General features: G+C 42.1%; 1 protein-coding gene across 2 annotated transcripts in view; it reads left to right on the forward strand.

Annotated features, from left to right (window-relative positions):
• The window catches only part of crppa (CDP-L-ribitol pyrophosphorylase A), a 66,324-nt gene that overhangs the window by 40,324 nt on the left and 2,942 nt on the right, over positions 1 to 23,058 (forward strand). The window lies entirely within an intron of this gene.

A 23,058-nucleotide genomic window follows, 5' to 3' on the forward strand; every position in this document is an offset into this window, starting at 1 on the left:
GTGTGTTGTGCAGTATTTGTTTGAAGCTTCGTAAAACCTGGTCTAAAATACAGTAGTTAAAATCAATATATGATATGAAAGTTGGCTGACTCTACAGGCTTTTACCAAAATCTGATTGAAAAAAAAATATAGATATATATATATTATAAAACATACAGCAGTTAAAAAAAACTGCTTCTCCACTGTCTAGACTGTTTGACATGTCTGTGTGGTCGTGTATCAAACGGGCTCCATGGCAACAGTCATTGTTTTCATAGAACTTTTGTGCAAAGAGAACTGGCCGTGATTGGTTTAAAACATACTTATTGTGTCATAAGAACCAGAACATATAGCCCAAAGCTTTATCTAAACAGAATTCCTGTAAAGTTTATCAAGCTTAAATGACAATGTCTTTCATTTGGATTGATAAATATGCCTATAACTCTTTTCACATGCTTTACTATCATGCAACTGTCTCCCCAAATTATAGAAGGATTTTGTGGATTTGGGTTTACAGGGACTGTTGAACTAAATGCCAAAATGTATAAACAGAATGCAGAGGTGTATCAGGTCTAAAGCTTGGTGCACATTAACAACTGCAAGTGTAGGTTGAAACATCCACAGTTTGGCTGTATGTTTTGGGGAATCGCTGTGTGAGTGAGTGAGTGAATGAGTCAATGAGTGAGTGAGTGAGTGAGTGAGTGTGTGTGTGTGTGTGTGTGTGTGTGTGTGTGTGTGTGTGTGTGTGTGTGTGAGTGAGTGAGTGAGTGTACTGTAGTCATCAGGGTGGATGCGGTTGACCTGAAATCCATAACTGACTGCTCCGTAATTACAAGATTACATAAGGTCGAATTATTCTCCCAGTAAAAAGTGAGAAATGTCAGTAATCATGCTACCAAAAGAAGTGTGTGTGTGTGTGTGTGTGTGTGTGTGTGTGTGTGTGTGTGTGTGTGTTTGTTAGAAATGTCAGGATTCATGCTACCAAAAGCTGTCAAGTCAAATCACAACATTTGGGGCTAGACGTGCAAGGAATACTGTAGCTATGAGGCCAAATGTTGCATATTCATTGCATTGTTGGCCGTAAAATTTAAAAATCTAGATTTATGCCCATGACTGACTAACACTGGTGTGATGAATGAGGGTTTCTTGGCAGGCGCATCACTTCACAAATCATTTTGTATAAAAAGCCTCAATGCCTTAGGAGAGAGGATGTCTATTCAACTCAGTTTTTTTTAAGAAAGGGACAGTGCAAATTAATAAAACACATGATCATACAAGGGTTAAAAATGCCAGAATTACCCAAAAGGCAATTTTTTCATCTGTAGTCCCCTGACATCGGTTTTAAAAGAAAATACAATTAAACAAGGTAAAAAAAACAGCAACATAAACAGGACGGAACATGTCTGCGCAGGTTGTGTGTTAATTCACTCCGAAAGCACTCCAAAACTTGAAGGATTAGCCGGACGAGAAGGTTTGTCTGTGGTCAGTGAATCGGCTTCATGCGTTTTGGTCACATGACGTATGTAACAAGGGCTTTCTTAATTAGAACGATATGCTTTTGGTATTCCTGATGGAGTGAGGCATGTGTGTCTGTCTGCTTGCCGGTTCCACACATGACTTTGATTCGAGCTATCGGATGTTTCGGACATCATGGTTCTATTGTGAATTATGGAGATTAATGTCGTTAATTAGTCTTCCTGTCTGGAGAACACAGGGAAGGGAGCGGACAGAGATTATGTGTGTGTGTTTCACCATGATAAAATGCCTATCGTTATCGTTGATATAGTGGACACAGCCTTGCATAAATCACTGTTAGCTTGTTGTTATAATGAGAATAATTCTTCACAGATGGTTGTCTTCATACCTCAAGATGCTAGCCAACTAACCTTTTTAATATCGGCCGCACAGTATATTAGAAATATTGCACACAAATAATATGTTTGTATTTATTAATCTGGCTGCAGGCAATAATGCACACATAGTAGGCATGTAATGGCACTCAGTTAAATTAGTGAAAGAAGGGGGCGCCCTTAGCTCAGTTGGTAGGGCGTCCCCCCCATGGGCCTCGGCCAGCAGCGGTCGTTCTCTTCATGTCACTCCCCTCTCTGCCCCATTTCAACTCTGTCTCTACACTGTCAATAAAGCATAAAAATGCCCAAAAATAATATCTTTAAAAAAAAAAAAATTGTGAAAGATACTTTTAATCTGTATCAATGGCTTTTTGTACCTAAAAATGCATTGTCTATCTTATCTTGTATTTGTATTGAGGGTCTGTTGCTTCAACTCAAACACAAACAACTTCAAACTTCACCCTCTGGATGTTAAAAATGTTGAATTTACGGCCAAAATTCCTGAGTTTTGCAGCTTAGTCAAACAGACAAAATAAATGACGTGTCGTGTCTTCCCTCACAACAAAACAGTCTGGATTGCATTTTCTGTTCCATGCAAAGAAAGGAATTGCCGGGAAACAGGTTGAATTTTCCCTGTCTGGAAGTCTCAAAAATCCCACTGAAAAACCTTTTAGTTATGCAGCTTTCCACAGTTTTTGACCCATTTTTCATGTGATATTTGACAGTTCACTTACCCTGCATTTCAAATCACATACTTTTGCTTTTTTACTACACTACATACTAAAGTACAGAAGAGTTTTAGGGCCACGGGAGAGAGAAGAAAATCAGATAAGGAAGATTTTCTTTTCACTATGTCAAGAAATGTCTAGAATAAAGACGAATACTCCAAAATGCAATTGGAGTTAGTGGGGCATTTATGTATTTTCAGCATACTACAATTGACTTGCATGTATTGGGACATCCTAAATCTTTTTCTGGCGTACTAAATAGTATAGAAGGATGGGGATTGGAACGCAGGGTTTGTAACGATAAAGATTCTGTGTTAGCTTCAATACACCATTAGCCATTTTTCATTAAAGAAGTGTTTATCCATCGTAATGCAAGTTTGTGATTGTGTGTTTGGATTTGAATTCTTCCCTAATTGAAGTGTTTACGAGCTTCAGCAGCGGACAGGAATGAGATGAGAAATGCCTGAGCTCATTATGCGACTCTACATTGACTACAAAGCAGCTCCACATCGACACACACTCCCTGCGTTCCAAATCACATACTCTTTCTTTTTACTGCACTACATACTAAAGTACAGAAGAGTTTTAGGGCCACAGGAGAGAAAAAAAAATCAGATAAGGAAGATAATTTTTTTCAGTATGTCGAGAAATGTCAAGAATAAAGAGGAATACTCCAAAATGCTATTGGAGTTAGTGGGGCATTTATGTATTTTCAGCATACTACAATTGACGTGCATGTATTGGGACATCTTAAATCTCTTTTTGGCATACTAAATAGTAGGGAAGTATGGGGATTGGAACGCAGGGACGGTTGTGGTTTCTGACTTTGGGAGAGAGTTTATCATGTTGTCAAGCACTGATGAAACTAACGCCGTGTCTTAAAAGTTGCCGAATTATTGCCTCAAAATGTCCAAACCACAAAACTACATTAGAGAAAAGTTAATGGAAACGGGGAGCAGTGCAACCTGTGTTTGTTCTCAGCTCTGTCAGTGAGGTTGGCTTAGCTACTTTTGAACCAGATGCTTCTTGTACTATAATGCTTTCTCTGACTGTGTGCAAATGTGATGTTGTTTTCACCTCACAGGAAAAACGTGAGACAAATTCAGGCTGATGTTAAAGACCTACTTTACCGGTGGAAATGTGCAAAAATTTGCAAAAGATTTAGAAATCGCTTCATCCTAGCCTGAGAAAAGACAGAAAGAGTGTTTTATGGTCTCACTGTCTAACACTACATTTACCCACGTGTAACATCACACATGGGAAAATGTAGTGTTGGGATTAACAGTACAGCTGGGCCAAGGGAAGACTGAGGGAAGAAAAACCTCATTCAATATATTATAATAGCGATTTTATAATGATAGAACGCCGGTTCCGTATGGGTGAAGTATTCCTTTTAAGTGTTGCGCAGCTGCTCTATAGGTTCGATGAACAGACACTGAACAGTCTGGACTGGTGAATATGTATAGTTGTCATAAAATAAAAAATCAAGGAAAAAATACCATGTTTTATGTGACTTTTATGTTTGTAGGTAAAATGTATTGAAGAAAATACATCAGTAATATTGTTAATTGCTTATAAAAATATCTCTACATAAGAAAAAAACTGAGATTTAGTTTGAAGTGTAGATGCAACTCTGAACAAACTAACTGCAGAAACCACATTTAATTAAAAACAAATCTTGAATGCTGCTGCTGCTCTAATTTAAGCTAAATAAAGAGTAGAGTTTGTTTGTCTCACTGGGAACAACACGAGGTAAACAAAACAAAACAAAACAATGTACAATCCAGAGCCCTAACCTGTGACCATGTGAGCTGTGACTACTGTTACTATGTGTGTACAAATTACTAGATGTACTCCGTCATTATCACACCGCTGCGGTTAGGCCCTTGAGGAAAGGAACTTAACTCCCCGCTGCTTCGCTGAATGCTGCTCAGTGGTCGACAGACAAATCAGGCTTCGGTTGCACTGAAAAGGACTTCTAAAGGTGTGAGGGTGTGTGGCCGCGAGGTTAGGAAAAGATCACAGTCATAAGGAAACAACTTTAAGACATGGAAAACGGGTGGTCCTTTGGTAGTGTGAGCCTAATGTATAGCATTGTGTTTCACTTCAATTACAATTTGCCTTTCCGCACTTCCTGAGATTAGGGATGATGGGTGATGGGTGATATTCTCACAGTGTCTAACATAATATTGTCGTTTAATCACCATAGTAATGCTTTAAACACTGGGGCGGATGAATAAGAAAGAGGGAAGTTTGTTGAATATCAGGGAGCTATTGTCGAAAAAACTGAACTGGGTACATACAGCTCTGGAAAATATTAAGAGACCACTCCAAATGTTCAGTGTTTCTCGTTTTACTATTTATAGGCATATGTTTGAGTAGAATGAACATTTTGGTTTTATTCTATAAACTACTGACAACATTTCTACCAAATTCCAAGACATTTGTTGTCATTAAGAGCATTTCCATAAAGTTATGTGGAGATGAAGATTGAAGAAAAATCCAGACTGGTCTCTTAATTTTTTTCCGGAGCTGTATTACCGGTATTAGAAATGTGCTGGTTTTCGGTTTAACTTTGTATCAGTGAGGCTTTGAGTCAGGTGTCTTATTAAAATAAAAATAGTATTTGTGTCTAGATGCTTACTTTATTGGAATGAATTGCAAAGTTCAGACTGCCCTTACCAAGTCATGCTGCCATAGTATTATATATAGGCTATTTTAACCTCAGTGGCATGTCTCTGGAAATATTTGAATACAGTAGACATTTTACAAATACAGATTTTGTACACATCTTAAAAGAATACAGTTCACTTGGCTCTCTTTTTAGACAACCGTACATATGCAATTTGATTTTTGATTCCATCTGGACAAGACTTGTTAGCCGTTCGTTCCTGTATCATATTTTCTGATGCCTTCAATTTGCCAGTAAAACAACGTATGACATCAATACTTTGTGTATTCTCAACATCTTGGTTCGAAACCTTGTTAAAGATAATCCACTATAAACTCTGAGTCCCCTTTTGTTCCTCCCTGAAATGATTTCATTCTCTCGCTTTGACACGACTGTTTGTTGTCAACTTGCACACCAGTGAGAAGAACAACCATGGAGAGCATTTTAAGTGTCCCGTCCCTTGCCTCTCATTATGTACCACTCTCAGGAATTGTTGGAAGCACCCACCTCTTCGGAAAAGTACAAGCCATTTGGTATATAATCTAATTCTAACCTCTGACAGTTAAAATGTATGAGCACATGGAATTCTGTTTGTCCCAAAAAACTGTTTGGAGGGGAAACAAACGATCCACCTCATTGACCTTTACTGATGTCTTCTTGGATAAAAAAATGTATTTTCTGAAACGAGGCCTGACGTTTGGTTTTCGCGTTATTCCGAGTAACACCCAACAGCTGAGGCACAATGCATCTAGCAGTGAGTGTGTCGCCGTGTGTGCCACTTTCTCCTCATCAAGTCGGAGAGAGAGAGAGAGAGTGAAACGGAGTCACGGACAATGAACTGCAGTCTCTCTCTCTCTGAAAGGGAAATGTGATCAAAGCACTTCTTTCTAGAGTCGTTTTCCATTTGTGTTGTTACCTCGCCGAGATGCCCACAAGCCAAACATCACCTGCGATAATGTGTGAAACAAAAACCTCAAACCTCAATCTAAAGATTTTGAGCTGAGAATATATGGAGACACCGGATCCTCATTTTCCCTGACACGATGTTGTGCGAACGGTGACGGTATTGGCTATCAGTGTCTGCAGCAGCGGCGGCCATAGGAAGTGTCATTGGATCCCTCCTCACACAGGGTCCTGGCGACTTGTCATCCGCTGAAAAGGGAGTTGTCACGGTGATATATGGGTGTTGTAATCCCCGCAGTGAGAGCCCTGATGTTTACCCAACCCCATATTTCCTCCTTTTTCTCAAAAGAGCCCCCGACCGGGAATCCTAAACCTGAGAAGAGATTAGTCGGCCGGGAAGAAAAGAGAAAGAGAGAGAGAGAGACAGGAGAAAGGGAGGGGAGGGGAGGAAGACAAGAGAAAGAGAGAGAGACAGGAGAAAGGGAGGGGAGGGGAGGAAGAAAAGGAGAGGACTCTATGGGTCTATTCTCCTCTACCTGTTCAGATCAGGGCTCTGAAAGGCAGACAGGTGAAACCGTAGACGGCCCAGTGAAGCTCTTGCTGTGACACTCGTGGAGTTGTACCCTCGCCGAGGTCAAGGTGGATCAGGAGAGGCAGTCGTCCCTTCGGTTTCACCAGACTCGTGCCTTTTCTCTCAGGCTAAATCCAACAGTTGTCCACTGCTAGGCAAGGCAAGGCAAGTTTATTTATATAGCACAATTCAGACACAATTGAGGCCACTCAATGTGCTTCACAGGGTCACGAAATACATCAAGATTAAAATACATCAAGCAATGAAATACACATTAGAAAAGTGAATACACAATTTCAAAAGGTGGATCAGGGAAGGGTTATGTATCTGTTGTTTCACCAGACTCGGGCCTTTTTTCTCAGGCTAAATCCAATAGTTTTCCCTCTGCTGAATAAACCAGTTGTCCTAATGGGGAGGCATAAGCATTGCATTGCATTGAAAGAACAGGTGAAACGTTGGGCAAAATCAGTTCACTTCAGTTTATTTTGTCATTGTTACAGAATAACAACGAAATATTGTCAGAGCAAAACAAAGACTGGCATATAGTTTTAGTTGTCCACCAATGTATATATTATTCATACATAATGTAATCTAATCTCCATGGATCAATCAATCACCCAGTATACTTTACACATGATAACTACTCATAGATCTCATAAATACCCCATAGATTCCCCATAACCCGAGAATGCTGCGGAAGATACGTTTATTTGGCACTGATTCATTGTGAGGCATGACAAACTTAAAGGTTGGTAATCACTCTGCCCATGTCATCATGACAATAATTGTGTTGGTAGAAAAGCGATGTGTTTACGTGTTAAACTTGGTAGTAAAGTGCAACTCATGTCTTAGGTCGACATGGATTTTTGTACCAAATCTCGATCCATGCCGTTATTGAGACATTTTACTCAGAATCACAATTGTCCTCATTGTAACGCTAAAGAAGAAGTCATTCAATCAAATATGTCCATACCTCGATACCAAGTTCAAACTTTGATTGTGTTGGTAGAAAGTGATGTGTCTTAAGTTATTAGGGTGACATGGATTATTGTACCAAAATGTCCATCCATGCAAAAGTTATTGAGACATTTTACTCATCACAAATGTCAACCCCATTGTGGCGCTGTAGAAGTAATTATTAATGATATCTCGATACAAGTGAAGACATTTACCGTCTAGGGGGTTGCTGGTTGAAGTCTGGGGACCACCAAAAGTCAGTAGAATTCATAATTTCTTTTTCGAATCCATGAATCTACAGCATGTCATTGCTCCATGGAATAGTTGTTGAGATATTTCATTTGGAACCAAAGTGGTGGGACGGGACCCACTGATGGACCGACTTGCCATCCCTAGAGCTCCCTAGAACTGGCAAAAGAAAAAGAGTGTTAAAGTGAGCCAGAGTTTATAAAGTCATAAACAATCAGGTTTCAACTGCACATTTCCATGACTGACTGAAATCTGGTCCTGTAGTTGATTCGCTTTAAAATGAATTACACACTCCTGGAGAAATGTTTCTAAATAAACCGCCAAGGGAAAATGATTTCTCCAGAGGTCCTTTTTTTTCTCCGCACTTTTTCTCACACTCCATCTACGGAATTGACACATACGCCGGTTATCCTGTGTAGGACGACCAAGGCAGACAGGCAGACAGGTGAAACCCTACACAAGTGAACTGAAGCTCTTGCTGTGACACCTCTGTATTCGTAAAACCAAGGCGAGGTCAAGGGGAGATCATGAATGGTGGCTGCCGTCTCTCTTGCTGTCTCCGCACACTCTCGACCTTTCTCTGAGCAAATCCAACAATTGTCCCTCAGATGAATAAGAGAGTGGTGTTATATTATCTGTGATGAAAGAGCATTGCAACCGTTAATGTGCTCCAAGAGACTTATCATCATCGCTCATTCTCCAACTGAGGAACGTTACGAGACATGTGAGATTACTAAAATGTAGGGAAAGTCCCCGACTCGGAAATGTTCTCAACGGAATCGGATCTGTCCGTTCAATACATTCATTTGACTATTCGTGATACTATTTGGCAATTAGAAAAGTGTATTGGACTTGATATTCGGCCTTCTGTAAGCACGAGAACCGTCGAAGGCTTAAGTTTAGGATTTAACGCCCTGCACGGTGTTGCTCTTTGAAAGCTCTGTGTTCTGCCTGTATTCGTGTTTACGGGTTACACAGAGGTTTGAGACGCACATGCCTCACGTAGCCGGTGCAGACAGCTGAGAATATTAAGAAAGATTAGAATGAGATTGTCTGTTCCCTGCAATGCGCAAGTAAAAAACAAACATGTCTGAGGTGCTTGCGGTCAGGGTGTTCCCCTTAATTGTTCTTAATTGTATCGCCATCTACCCGCATGGCATGATCACATCAGTGTTTTGGTTTTATCCAGGGACCACTGACTGACAAAAAAAACTAACAGCATAACTTGAAGAATCTATACATCGACTGCGGAAGTTCCAATAGATGTTGAATCAAAAAATCGACCTTTAAGGGCCAGCCCTACTAAAATCACACGCAATAGCCTTGTTGGCTAGTGTAAGTCAATGTACAGCTGAGGAGACATGTTAAATATGGAAGAAAGAAACACTGCTGATATTAAATTGCTGTTTTTAGAAGTGATGCTCAACTGAAAGAACATTAGATAAGTTAATCAAAACATTCCCGAAAAGCAGCGCAGATAAGAAATGTCATGGAAGTTCGTAAAAAGCTGTTTTTGGCCACCCCCACCTACAAGTCTGTGGGAGAGCCGGACAGATTTGGCCATGTCCTCCTCAGGATCTATTGCACTTAGTGTCAGAATAAAAAGCCAATATCCACCCTGCTCCCTTCACACTGTGTTTCCCCTGCTGTTTGCCTAAGTACTCGTCTTTGTCCCGACTTTTAAACTTGACTAAACATCCCATCCCCACTGGAAATGTGGGATGAGAAGAACTTGGCTTACACCGATGAGAATCCTGACATCTCCATACAGACGGAAGCCCGTGGATCGCTCCCCCTCCCTCCTTAAGTGATATATTTGTAGAGTGTTAGGGTCAGCGCCTTGGAGAGAATATCACTGCCGCGAACATGTGCAGCATATCAAGCCCTGATCTTCCATGCCGAGAGTGCTCCAGATGTGTGTCGGTATGTGTGAAACTTGACCGCCGGAGTTCTTCGCCCAAGGAATTAGACATACCAAAGCAGTGTTTACTCAGCTTTGATTTTCTTAGATTAAAAAGACCAGCTCTGTGGTCTGACTGGATGTGACTTGACGCAAGCTCTTTACAGACAATTTTCTGAAATTACGTCCCAATAGAGAATCAAGTGTTACAAACAGGTCGGCCATGTTTCTTATGGAAGATTAATGTAAGCCACGATTAGTTTGTAAACATTCAATCACTCAGAGGTATGGCGAAACATGCGTGTATGTTTGTTTTGCCACTTGTGTGTTTTGAGCCGTTTCTGACCACCCACCCACAGTAGTCCTGCTTTGAGTTTTTTCCTACACAGCTCTTCAGTTCTTGTCGTGGGGAAGCACGGGCTCTGTGGGGATTATGCTCTCATTTAAAACACACACACACACACACACACACACAGAGACACACACACACACACACACACACACACACACACACACACAGGCACGGGCTCTGCGGGGATTATGTTCTCATTTAAACTTTAAACGGGCCTCCTCATCATCAAATATTGTTTTTGTGGCGCTCACCTTCCTGCTCTGCTAGTGCTTTTATTTGCAGAGACCTCTTGGTACACACACACACACACACACACACACACACACACACACACACACACACACACACACACACACACACACACACACACACACACACACACACACACACACACACACACACACACACACACACGCACTTGTCTGGTTTGGGTGTGGTGGAAAATAGCTGTGGAATAGCACACAATGTATATTCAGACCAGGGAAAATACCACCAGATGCCCCAAAGTGCTGGTAAAAGTTCAACAAAGGCTGGTGAATTCATCTTCTCCTGGAGTCTCTTTGGAAAGCTTTAAAAGCACTTTGAAGACAAGTTACAATGCCAAGGATAAACAATCAATCATCTTTATTTTTTTCCCCAATAGAATAATTTTTTAAATCTGCATTTGGACCCATATGTGCTTCAACATCCATGACGTAAGAGACGAGAATGCTGATTGGCTTCCCATGGTTATGATTTTTACGGGCTACATAAATCCTTTACGGGAACATTAGGGCTCTGTGTGTCAGTGCAACTTTTTTTTACAAAATTTGAAATGGTTCGGAGACATATGGCCATTTAAATTTGTCACGTTGCTGTAGCTCCAATAAGACGTATTGACATAACATTTTGACGAATAGCTCACACCTAAAATGTGCATCATGCCATCTACAAAATGATCTAATGTACCACAAAATTATGGAACACTAAACAGGGTTGAATAAGACCGAAAGCATATTGTGACTTAGGGTAACAACATCTGCAGCTCCTCCTAAGGAAGTTTGAAGATTCATTTTTTGAATACATTTTTTGGAAGTCTGGCGAGTTTTGGGATATGGGCCCCACTGCTAAAATCAAATTTCCCTCTGCGATGGAAACCCCAATTGGAAGTTTATGAAGTTATAAATAATAAGAAGATTTCAAGGTATGAGATTCAATAACTTATGTATTGTATTCAAACACCACAAATCAATCTTGACAGTCCTGAAGTGTCGTGTGAAAATGTATATTCCCTCACAGCTACTTGTAGCAGTCCCTTCTTTTTCTCACACTCCATCTGTCAAGCCACACTGCCGGCCATATCCCCCCCCGATGTTTAGTCTGTGGTACACCGATATTTTGACAGCATTTACAAAAACACAGTGTTTCACCTCTGTTTGTATGTTTGGCTTACGGCCTACTGCTGCGATTACGATCTCGGGCTGTTTCTTAAGGGTGGAAGTGAGAGCACTAAGCCTTGGCCAGGATGTGTGTGTGTGTGTGTGTGTGTGTGTGTGTGTGTGTGTGTGTGTGTGTGTGTGTGTGTGTGTGTGTGTGTGTGTGTGTGTGTGTGTGTGTGTGTGTGTGTGTGTGTGTGTGTGTGTGTGTGCTGAAAACCCAGGTTGTAATAAATGTCTTGTTTTTGTTAAAATATTCCTGCACCTGCACCTGACCTCAGATGGCCCGGGATATAGACTAGCACTTTCCTCTCCCCTGGTTGGGTTGTAAGTGATACAGTGTGATAAGAAAGTGAGGCCTCTGTGAAGGGTGTGTGTGTGTGTTTAAGTGTGTGTGTGTTTAAGTGTGTGTGTGTGTGTGTGTGTGTGTGTGTGTGTGTGTGTGTGTTTAAGTGTGTGTGTGTGTGTGTGTGTGTGTGTGTGTGTGTGTGTGTGTGTGTGTGTGTGTGTGTGCTTGCTTGCTTTTGGGGCTCTCTCTCACCGCATGTGGGATTTTGGCATGTCCCAAGTTCATAAATCCCACCCATGCCTTCATGCTTTCATACCTCTCAAACTGAAGAGCCATTGTTCGGTTCACTGTTTGGAGGCATGTCTGTCGCTGAGATGAAATCAAACAAAGTCATCCCTCACCGGAGCTTGTTAAAAAAAAAAGTTCTCACCGAGGGGGATGCTGTGGAAATACAGACCCCCTCTAGATGTCCCATTCTTAGCGGGGTGTTTGCAGTGTCTCAAGAGGGTACACAGAAGAGTATAGCCGTACATTAGACGTGACTTAACAAACTGCTATGTTTGCCCAATGGACGGCCCCTAGACAGGATATTTTGGAAACCCACATTGAAAGAGCTCTACCAGTGTACCGTGAAAGGGTTGTGTGGCTGCGATTGTTCTCTCAATGGGCTCTGAAAAGCATTTATCAATAGAAACAGTTTGCCTTTCTCTTTAGCTGGAAAGTTTTAGGGAATTCACAGCCACACAAAAAGTAGGGTGGGATACAGACTTATTCATTTTTCCAACACTGCAAACGCCTTTTCAGATGAAGTGAGGCAGAGTGGGAGCGACACAGGTATCTAAAATACAGACACTCAGGCAACGACACTGAATACCTTCTGCACAATTCAATAAAACACATTCCCCGGCGATGCTTCATCTAAAAAAGAAGTATAATATTATTACTCAGTCGTTCAGCTGGGACACAGCTATTTTTAATATCTATGGCTGAACCTTGAGTGTCAGCATGATGCAGATAGTTCACAAAGAGCACTTTGAAAAACTCAAATCAGCACTTAAATGTGTGCGATTTTGAGGGGTTTTCTTCTTCCTTGAACTGATCTGAAACTAGCCTGGTCCCACCAGACCATCGTACTTCATTTAATTTGTACAGAAGGTCTGGAATCGCTCAATTGACAAACGTTAACTCACTTGAAGGCGGGTGTCTGTTGAAGTTTAAAACTATTGGATCTGCCCAGTGCCACTCTGGATCTGCCAACCAATCGCATAACGTTTGGTTCTGACGTATGTAGTGCGCTACAACTGAAACTGGCGCACGCCATTGATCTCAGCCACTCCCTCTGTTCGCTGATTGAACCGCCAAAAATCTGGACGGATAAAATCCTTGAATATACCGCGGACCCAGACTGACTAGTAGGCGGGCGCAAGAATCATCAAAAACTGTTGTTCCTGGTTCTCCTCACAGTCACGTAGAGAAATAGAAGAGGGACGCAGGACGAAGATTTCAATCTAGAACTTTTACTCATAATGGTGTTTTTCCCCCATGTGGTATTTCTACACTCTCTATTAGGCCTTTCACACCGCCGCAAAATCGGAGCTAGTTCTGGGCTTGTTCGGAGTTAGAGCCAGTGTTTTGGTTTCACACCGCCAGAGAGCCTGCTCCGGGCCGTAAAAACCGGGGGAACTCATACCCCAGGATTGAGCAGGGTTTGATAAGAACTGCTTGCGCGAACGGTTGGGGGAGGGATTATCCTGACCAACCAGAGCAACTCAAACCTCATGCCCGCCATATTTAAAAACACCGCTACTACGAGACGTAAACATAACATAATTACCGAACGTAGCGATCAAATTGACCGGCGAGAATACGCTGTATGGGTCCTGTTTGCTTAAGGAAGCAAAGCGAGAGCCAACAAGTGTAAAAATAAGACGTATTCGCCGCTGTTGTTGTGCTTAAAGCTAGCGGTAGCTTTAGCGTTAGCCACAAGAGCAGCGGCGTCGGGTGACGTACACACACGTTTACAGTGACGTCATGACGTTGCTCTCTTGCCGGCTCCATGGCTGTCTCCGGTCGATGTGAAACCAACCGGTTCATAACTGGGATAAGGCTGTAACCAGTTTTGAACTGACCCCAACACCAGCCTGGAACTGACTCTTGGTTCATTTTGGTGTGAAAGGCCTATAAAAGGTTTGAGTCATTCTACCACAATTCTTTGTTGATTCCAGCCTCTGTGTGTGTGTGTGTGTGTGTGTGTGTGTGTGTGTGTGTGTGTGTGTGTGTGTGTGTGTGTGTGTGTGTGTGTGTGTGTGTGTGTGTGTGTGTGTGTGTGTGTGTGTGTGTGTGTGTGTGTGTGTGTGTGTGTGTGTGTGTGTCGCTGCCGGACTGCAGTGGTGTAAAAGTTTGGGGGCTCTAATCAGACTTTTGGACTGGCCAGTAACCGGACCTGTTGCCCCCTTCTCTTTGCAGTTCAACCTCCGGGCTACTGCCTGTCTTCAATGATGCACGGAGGGGAGTCAGTCAGGGGCAAACAGGACCACAATACCCGCTTTGGGACGAGCTGTCATGAGCCCTGAAACCCTATCCCCTCTCCCCTCTCCCCGGCCCGGGCGCTGGGTGTTTTGAGCTGTATTGTATCATTAGGATTCAAACACAGGTCATTTGGGGAGAGTTTTTTTTTTGTTTCTGAGAAATTACTTCATCTATGAAAGAGCAGAAGTCACTGTAATGCTCAGTGAAGTGAGTGAGTGAGTGAGTGAGTGTGTGTGTGTGTGTGTGTGTGTGTGTGTGTGTGTGTGTGTGTGTGTGTGTGTGTGTGTGTGTGTGTGTGTGTGTGTGTGTGTGTGTGTGTGTGTGTGTGTGTGTGTGTGTGTGTGTGAGTGTGTGTGTGTGTGCGTGTGCGTGCGTGTATGGCCACGTTAGGTGCGGTTTTAGCTTTTTAAAGGCCCCCAGAGTAGAGGATTGTGTGTCTGGTCTTTATTTCTAGTAATGATACTGCCCTCAAGTGGATGAACAACAACCGTTTGAACCGTAGCGCCCGCGTGTCACAGGCAAGAACACAAGGACGGTTAAAGGTTGGGATGATGAAAAGAGGCCGTTAAAAAAAACCTTCTAAATGTCCTTGGCCACTTTGGTTATGGTAGCTGCTGGTGTGACTCTAAAGACTCTTTCCAGTTCTCTTGGGGTCGGGCTGCGGGCCAAGCTTTTCCATAAGCTGTTTTTCAATTAGGAGTGGGACCTCTTGGCGTTTCATGAAGGGAACAGAAGTGGAAGCCCCTTACAGCAGCGGTAGCAGCAGTCCTTAAGGGCTGTGGGGAACTCTGGGGAAACGACAGAGTCAAATTGTCACTGTTAAAGGTCCTAATGGCCTGAAACCTTTAAGCTTCAAAGCATGCGCCGCTTCTTGTGTGGCTGCTGCACCGCTCCTCTTAGATGGAAAAGGTTGATTGCAACTCTGGCATTTAAGAGTATAGAGGGTTTTAAAGATTTGCTTATTGTGTGGTCCGCTGATGCTTTCCTGCCCCGTTCTTCCCCCAGCCCCCCCCCCGCCCCCCCTCTCTCTCTTTGCTCTGTGTTTCAAAGACCTGTCGCAGCACGGGCTTGTCAACGTCCCCCCCCCCCCCCCCCTTTAAACAGTAAGCAAAAAATAGAAGCTAATGATTGAAGTCCCATTCCATAAACTTGCGGTTGCAAATTTCGGAATAACAAGGCTGTTGCATGTGTTTGTGCATTCTTACACATGGGAGTGATTCAGAACGTTGTGCTTTTACTTACTGCCCAGTCAAATGATTATATATATCACATTGTTTTTATATTTAAACAATGCTGTCACTTGCTCAGCGATTGTAATCCAGAACACTTTTTATCAAAATCACCTAATATCTTCTCACCATCCACTACCTGTCAATAGAGTGTGTGCGCTGAAACAGAGTCTGGTGTTTGAACACAGCCACAGCTCCGTTAACAGCGATCTAAAAGCCTGGCTCAGAGCCAGCAGCCGACCAGTATGTCGGCTGCTGGCTCTGTGTGTGTGTGTGTGTGTGTGTGTGTGTGTGTGTGTGTGTGTGCGCCCAGGCAACTCGCATCGTCACAGGTAGTGTAAACATAAACAAACCTTCTCGGTAGATCGCTTACCACACCAGGTGGAAAAGGTAAAAATAATGTAACTGATCATCATGAAACTTTGCCATTTGATTATTGACATTAAGACAGTTTTGTATTGCAATTTGTTCAGATATATGAATGAATACTTTATTCCGGACTCAAAGTTCCATAGAAAAAGACAATACAAATACATGACAACACAAATTAAAATACATACAAGCATCGATTCCAATGTTTCCACAGCCCAGAGGAGAACCTTGTATCACTCTGTTTAGTGTCAGTGAGTGCAAGTATTACTTTGTTTTCTGACTGTAGGAGTCGACACATACATTTATACATGAAATTCCTCAACACAGCATGAAAGGTGGGGACATTACTAGTCACAAACAAAGAGCTAGCACTAGTCCATCTAGGAAGCTTAAGGAGATATATATGCAAATTTGGCAATATCTAATTAATTCTGCATGAATGTGCATCTCTTTAGAAAAACTAAATTGTGAAGTTGGATAAAGCCAGAGATAAAAATCTTTATTTTATTTGTACATCATATTAGTTTCCAAAGATGTCACAGAACAGGTTTTGGATAGAGCCTTATTTCCATTTTATAAATGAAAATAATATATGTTCAGGTCTTAAAAATGCTTTTTTCAGGATGTTTTTAAGAACAATTACCAACATATGAACATTTCCTTCTGTGATAACCTTCGGAATACTGCTAGGAATGATTATGGAAAGTTAAGTTGATGTAAGTGTTTTAGAAGTTGAGATTTCTGGTTTTCAGAGTTATCGAATTATTATTATTTTTTCCGGAGATAATGGGCGTGAAAGGTGGATGTACGTATGTGAGAACTATACAGACACAAACAGACATGGTGGTCTCGCCTCAATGTCAAAATCTGACTTGTCTCTTGGGCTGGGATCTCGGTTTCTAAGTAAAAAATAAAAAATGTAACTCCACCAAAAGTCCCCAGAACTCAGTCCATCTATGACTCCCATCCAGTGGTATTTTCCCCCCCTTGACACCAGTTCATATATTGTTTGCTGCTAACAGTCTCTATTTTTAAATGTGAAATCTGTCAAGACCAACTATATAAATGCCAACTGCGACACCAAGGGATTGGATGCGTCAGTTAATCGATGTAGCAGACGCTCAGTGGAAAAAAAAAAAGTGTTGTGTTTCAAAATGTAAATGCGTCGCTCTCACCCGTTTTAATATGGCATAGGTTATACGAGTGATAGTCCTTCCACTAATGCGAATAAATGATGATACTTTTGGCCGGGGAATCCTTTAAGTGAGGATTGGTGGCAGTTAATCATCGTGAAGTGGAAAGTGAGGGTCACTTACGTCTAGTAGTGGTGAAGTGAATCTCATAAAAAACAAGGGCTTAAAAAATACAATAAAATGAGATACCCCTCTCTTGCTGAAGGCACTTTAGACTTTGGCTCGTGAAGAAATGACTCTTTGTAACACATGGAGATTGATTCCCACACTGTAAACAGGTGAATAGTCGAGCTAATTGGCTCATACATCAATCAGACTAATCAGCTTGTGGTTTTCATCTGAAACGGCTTAGTTACACCTTTGCTTCAGGTAATATTTTATATCTGTCCAAACGTGATACATTATGTAGACTGCTAGAAAACCAATACATGTGTGTGTGTGTGTGTGTGTGTGTGTGTGTGTGTGTGTGTGTGTGTGTGTGTGTGTGTGTGTGTGTGCGTGCGTGTGTGTGTACCACTCATGTTGTCTCTGCGCTTCTACAGTGAGAAATATTCAGCCTCGAGTGCTTACTAATTGTGTTGGGCAATCGGTTCATCTTTCACATCGTCCAATCATGTTTAATAGGGATCGCCGATAAACGATCCAAGTGCTCAAGGGGGTTTGGGGAGAAGTTGGGTCACTACACGCAGCGCTGTCTGTCTAGGGGAGCTCTTAAATAGCAGAACCTTCAAGCTTTCTGCAAGCAACAGCATATACACTTAGCTACATGAATACACATTCATAACAGTATGTGAACATCCAAAGCTATCCCTTTATTCAAACAGATCTCTTTAAAAAACGTTTGAGTGTTGGAGCGCTCCGTTGGCGTAGTGGATAGAGCGTGTACCATATCGGCTCCGGCCTTCGTTGCAGTGGTCGCGGGTTCAAATCTGACCCGTGGACCTTTACTGCAGGTCATCCCCCCTCTCTCTCTCTCTGTCCCCCCCAGAAAAGATTATTTTTTAATTTGGTAAAGTAGTTAAAGGTTCCTTAATCGGCCATCCTATGAAAGACAATCGTTATCCGTCCCTTCAGTCGCTGACAAACAGTATGATCGCCAATCTGATCAAGCCCCAGCTCTTCTCACTAACTAGTTTCTTCATCTCCATATTCTGATGGAAGAGACACTGGCACAGCGACAGTGGAAAACCATCACAGTCAACGCTGCAGGACATCGGCTGTGATGATGACTGAGGTCTACTCTGGAGACATGAAAATCCCCTTGAAGGATCCCATATTGTTTGAGGGGGCGCAGATGTACGATGTTTGAACCCATATGCTTATGAAGAATCTCTGCATGTGTTTGTGTCTTTGCGTATTGCGTGCGTGCATGCGGCCTTGTGTGTGTACCAACACATGTATTTCTGTCTCTCTGTCATGGATGTTTGCGTGCCCCTTAACAATTCTTATTAGAAATGCTGCTTTTATTCTTCTTGGATGGTCCTCAAGTGGAAAGAAAAGCAAGGCAAGGCAAGTTTATTTCTATAGCACACAATTCAGACACAAGGCCATTCGAAGTGCTTTTACAGGGGCAAGATTAAAATACATAATACACATTAGAAAAGCGAATGAATAGAAATAAAACATTTAAAAGCTAATGAGTAGAAATAGATAAATAAAATAAAAATTGCAGGTGAAAATGGAAACGGAAAGAAAGAGACAGAAGCAAAGCGCGGGGTCAGGAGAGGCACCAGCTGTTTGTCTGTGAACTCGCGGCTCTTTTCCCCCGAGCGTCCATCAATCAGTCCACACGCTCCCCGCCGCTCTGAGCTCATATAGATTTCACTTCTGAAAGCAGTTACGATATGCAAAATGTCTTTCGAAAAAGCCTTTCGGAGTTTGTTGCTGTTGAGTAATTCTAGCCCCTTTGTCGTGCCTGTTTTCCCCTCGACCACATTTGAAGGCTTTGAGTGGCAGTTGTGACGACTTAAAGCTGTGGCACGAGTCGACGAAGAGTTCGTTATGTCGTTATTTATGTTCCACTGTGCGAGCTGCAAGCAACTACTTGATTTAATAACACTGTTTTATGGAGCGTTTATGATTCATATTTCAAAAGGACGCATATCTGCAGTGGAAATAATTCCAGGGCCCTTCAAATATTTCGGGGGGCTTAGACAGGCTTAAAAACTTTGATCCTCCTTGGTGAGCTCGATTTGGCTTCTTTTTTTTTTTTTAGCTTTTTTTTTTTTTTTTTTTGTGTGCCAGCTTGAGCGTTTTGTTCTGCTTATAAGGAAAACAGACCCCCTTTTCTAATACCGTCATTAGCTGTGGTTTAATGAACGTAGCTGTCTTCAATATGCACCAACATATACCCCCGGTGGTTCTCGTGACTTTCTCAGGGTCTTTCTCATCATCAATGCACTTGGATTGGACGGTAATCGGCCGATGATCGTCACATCTATCATCATCCCCCTGTGGCTCTTTTCAGCAAAAACGTTCCGTGTGAAGGTGCAATTGCTTTTAGATAACAATCGGAGGAATGCTTTCATCTGATTGCTCACGGTGTAAACAAATGATAAGATGCAATCAGAATTTGACTAGAACACTTTGATTTCACGCTCGCTGTACCCCCCACCCACACACACACACACACACACACACACACACACACACACACACACACACTGATGATCCTATGCATATTCTCTGGGAATATGTAGACAACGTTGCGCTATCGGCAAGTATTTGTTGACTGCTTACAGATGTACTGGCCCATCTCATCGCCCTTGTAGTACTAGTGATTAAGCCAATGACTTTAGTGCATCGTAAAGAAAAACAGGAAAAAGCCTCTCACTGTTTTTCCCTTCTTACTCAAATTCCTTTCTGATTCTTCAAAGGAGTTTTATTATTCAATTGGAAAAATAAAATAAATGAACGTTAAGAAAGATATTCTAGATGCTGACAAACACAAAGAATGCCTCTGCAACCCATTTAAAGCATCATCATCATCATATTTGGATTCCATCATTTTCTTCAATCAATCCCCCGTGTTGCTTTAATCAATGAGAGAGAGAGGCTTGCACACGCACACACACACACACACGCACACACACACACGCACGCACACACACACACACACGCACACACACACGCGCACACCCACACACACACACACACACACACACACACACACACACAGAGGCTGGAATCACTGATCTTTACTCCAGTTTTAGAGTCATTCGGTCGGTCGGTCGGTGTGGAAAAATCCATGTCATCCGACTCCCCCTCCACTCCGCTGGTTGTGATTAGGACGGATTGCTCCGGGAGTTTCTGGATCCCGGGTCTCTCACTCCCATTAACCACGCTCAGGCCCCGATTCCACGCTCTTCGCTCTCACACCTCGTCACTCCCCCCTCCCCCCTCCGTCCCCCCCCTCCCAGTCTCTGTGTCCCAGTCTGTGCTGCTAGGAGAGGAATGAATGGACTATGAGCCTGGGTAGATAGGAGTGAGCACAGACAGGCAGACAGACAGGCAGGCAGGCAGGCAGGCAGGCAGGCAGGCAGGCAGACAGACAGACAGACAGACAGGCAGACAGACAGACAGACAGACAGACAGACAGACAGACAGGCAGGCAGGCAGGCAGACAGACAGACAGACAGACAGACAGACAGACAGACAGACAGACAGACAGACAGACAGACAGACAGACAGGCAGGCAGGCAGGCAGGCAGGCAGACAGACAGACAGACAGACAGACAGACAGACAGACAGACAGACAGACAGACAGACAGACAGACAGACAGACAGACAGACGGACAGACAGACAGACGGACAGACAGACAGTGTGCCGGCCGGTGAGGGCTATCAGATGGAGGGGTAGAAAGTACAGAGTGAAAAAAGAGCCTCCCCTTGCGTTCCAATACCCATACTTCCCTACTATTTAGTATGCCAGAAAAAGATTCAGGATGTCCCAATATATGCACGTCAATTGCAGTATGCTGAAAATACATAAATGCCCCACTAACTTCAACAGCATTTTGGAGTATTTGACTTTATTCTTGACATTTCTCAACATAATGAAAAACAAATCTTCCTTATCTGATTTTTTTTCTCTCCTGTGGCCCTAAAACTCTTCTGTACTTTAGTATGTAGTGTAGTGAAAAGAAAAAGTATGTGATTTGGAACACAGGGCTTATTTCTCTCTTGTTGATCATACACTTAGCTGGACATTTTTATCTGATACATTGTTCAAAATCCTGGCAACTGAAGATATATAAGCTGTTGCAGGTCATAAATCATCACTGTTTTATCATCTTAAAAAGATATTTTTTTTAATATGTGTTGGAACTTTTAAAGCGTTCTGAAAAGACTCTTAAGCCCTCTAAAGTGTACAGTGTGTATGAGGGAGTATTCTGGCATCATCTGGTGCAAGTTCAAAATGTCAACTCTTCTTTTGCTAACCCCCTCCCATTCTGCAAATGTACAGAAGCTACGGTGGCCTTCAAGGACAATAAACTAGTTACTAAAGACGGCATCATCCACCACCGCCTCAAGTCTTTCCACAATATCAAGTGATGAGGTGAAGATGTATTTAGTTATTTATTCTAAAGTACTTATCTTCGTCTTGCAACAGGTAAAAGAGGCAGGAGAGAAATGTAAAGTGCGCGATCCAGACCTGTAAACTGTTTGGTATTGTGATATTTTAACAGCTTTTTTTCTTGCTATTAATTGTATCTTGGGAAGTTTACACTCCATCAGCCTAGGGCCGAGGCCAACGACACACAAGATAGTGTTACATTGTCCAAATATCTCAGTTTGTCCTGATCCTAAAAGTGTCTTAGACAAACTTACTGAAAAATAAACGTACTGAAAATATGAAATACATTAGCAGGAGTCACTAGCAAAACAAAACAGTCTGATCTTCATGTTTACCTGGGAGATGAAGCTTTAAAGCCCTGTCTACAAATAAGGTTAAAGTCCTGTTTGGTTTACACAGCGGGTTAGACGTTAGAGTCCCATTGAAATAGGTCAAAGTCATATTTTACATTCACTTTTCTAATGTCTATTCTATACTTGATGTATTTGAATCTTGTTGTATTGTTTGCCCCGTGTAAAGCACTTTGAATGGCCTAGTGTCTGAGTTGTGCTATAGAAATAAACTTGCCTTGCCATTCCTTGCCTTTAACCAAAACCCTCAACTGTGTATGGAAGACCCTTCTACAGGGTCACATGGAAACATTAAAATATCAGCTGGAGACTGTTTTCAACAAATTCCATCTAAAGGGCATAGTAGACAATCTGTTTTACCAAAACTAATAATAAGATCCAAGGCATTCAAAACAGATTGATCCTTTAAACAAACATGTAAGCATAATGTTTTGGGTATTTGAGTACAAAGCTAAAGTATGTGAAGCTACTTGCATAACAGGAACCAAAATCCATCCCAGGCCTTTCATATGTTATTCTCTTCTCACTGGTAAACATCCCAATTTTTTATTGCAGTTTTCAATGCTATGAACTTTTGAAGAAACTGTCCCTGCGTTCCAGTCCCCATACTTCCCTACTATTTAGTATGCCAGAAAAAGGATTTAGGATGTCCCAATACATGCAAGTCAATCGTAGTATGCTGAAAATACATAAATGCCCCACAAACTCCAATAGCATGTTGGAGTATTCGTCTTTACTCATGACATTTCTCGACATTGAAAAAAAAATCTTCCTTATCTGATTTTTTTTTCTCTCCAGTGGCCCTAAAACTCTTCTGTACTTTTAGTATGTAGTGTAGTAAAAAGAAAAAGTATGTGATTTGGAATGCAGGGCTTATTTCTCTCTTGTTGATCATACACTTAGCTGGAGAGGTTTAACTAATGATACATTGTCCCAAGTCCTGGC

This window comes from Ammodytes marinus (assembly GCF_949987685.1).
Source record: "Ammodytes marinus genome assembly, chromosome: 13".
NCBI lineage: Eukaryota > Metazoa > Chordata > Actinopteri > Uranoscopiformes > Ammodytidae > Ammodytes > Ammodytes marinus.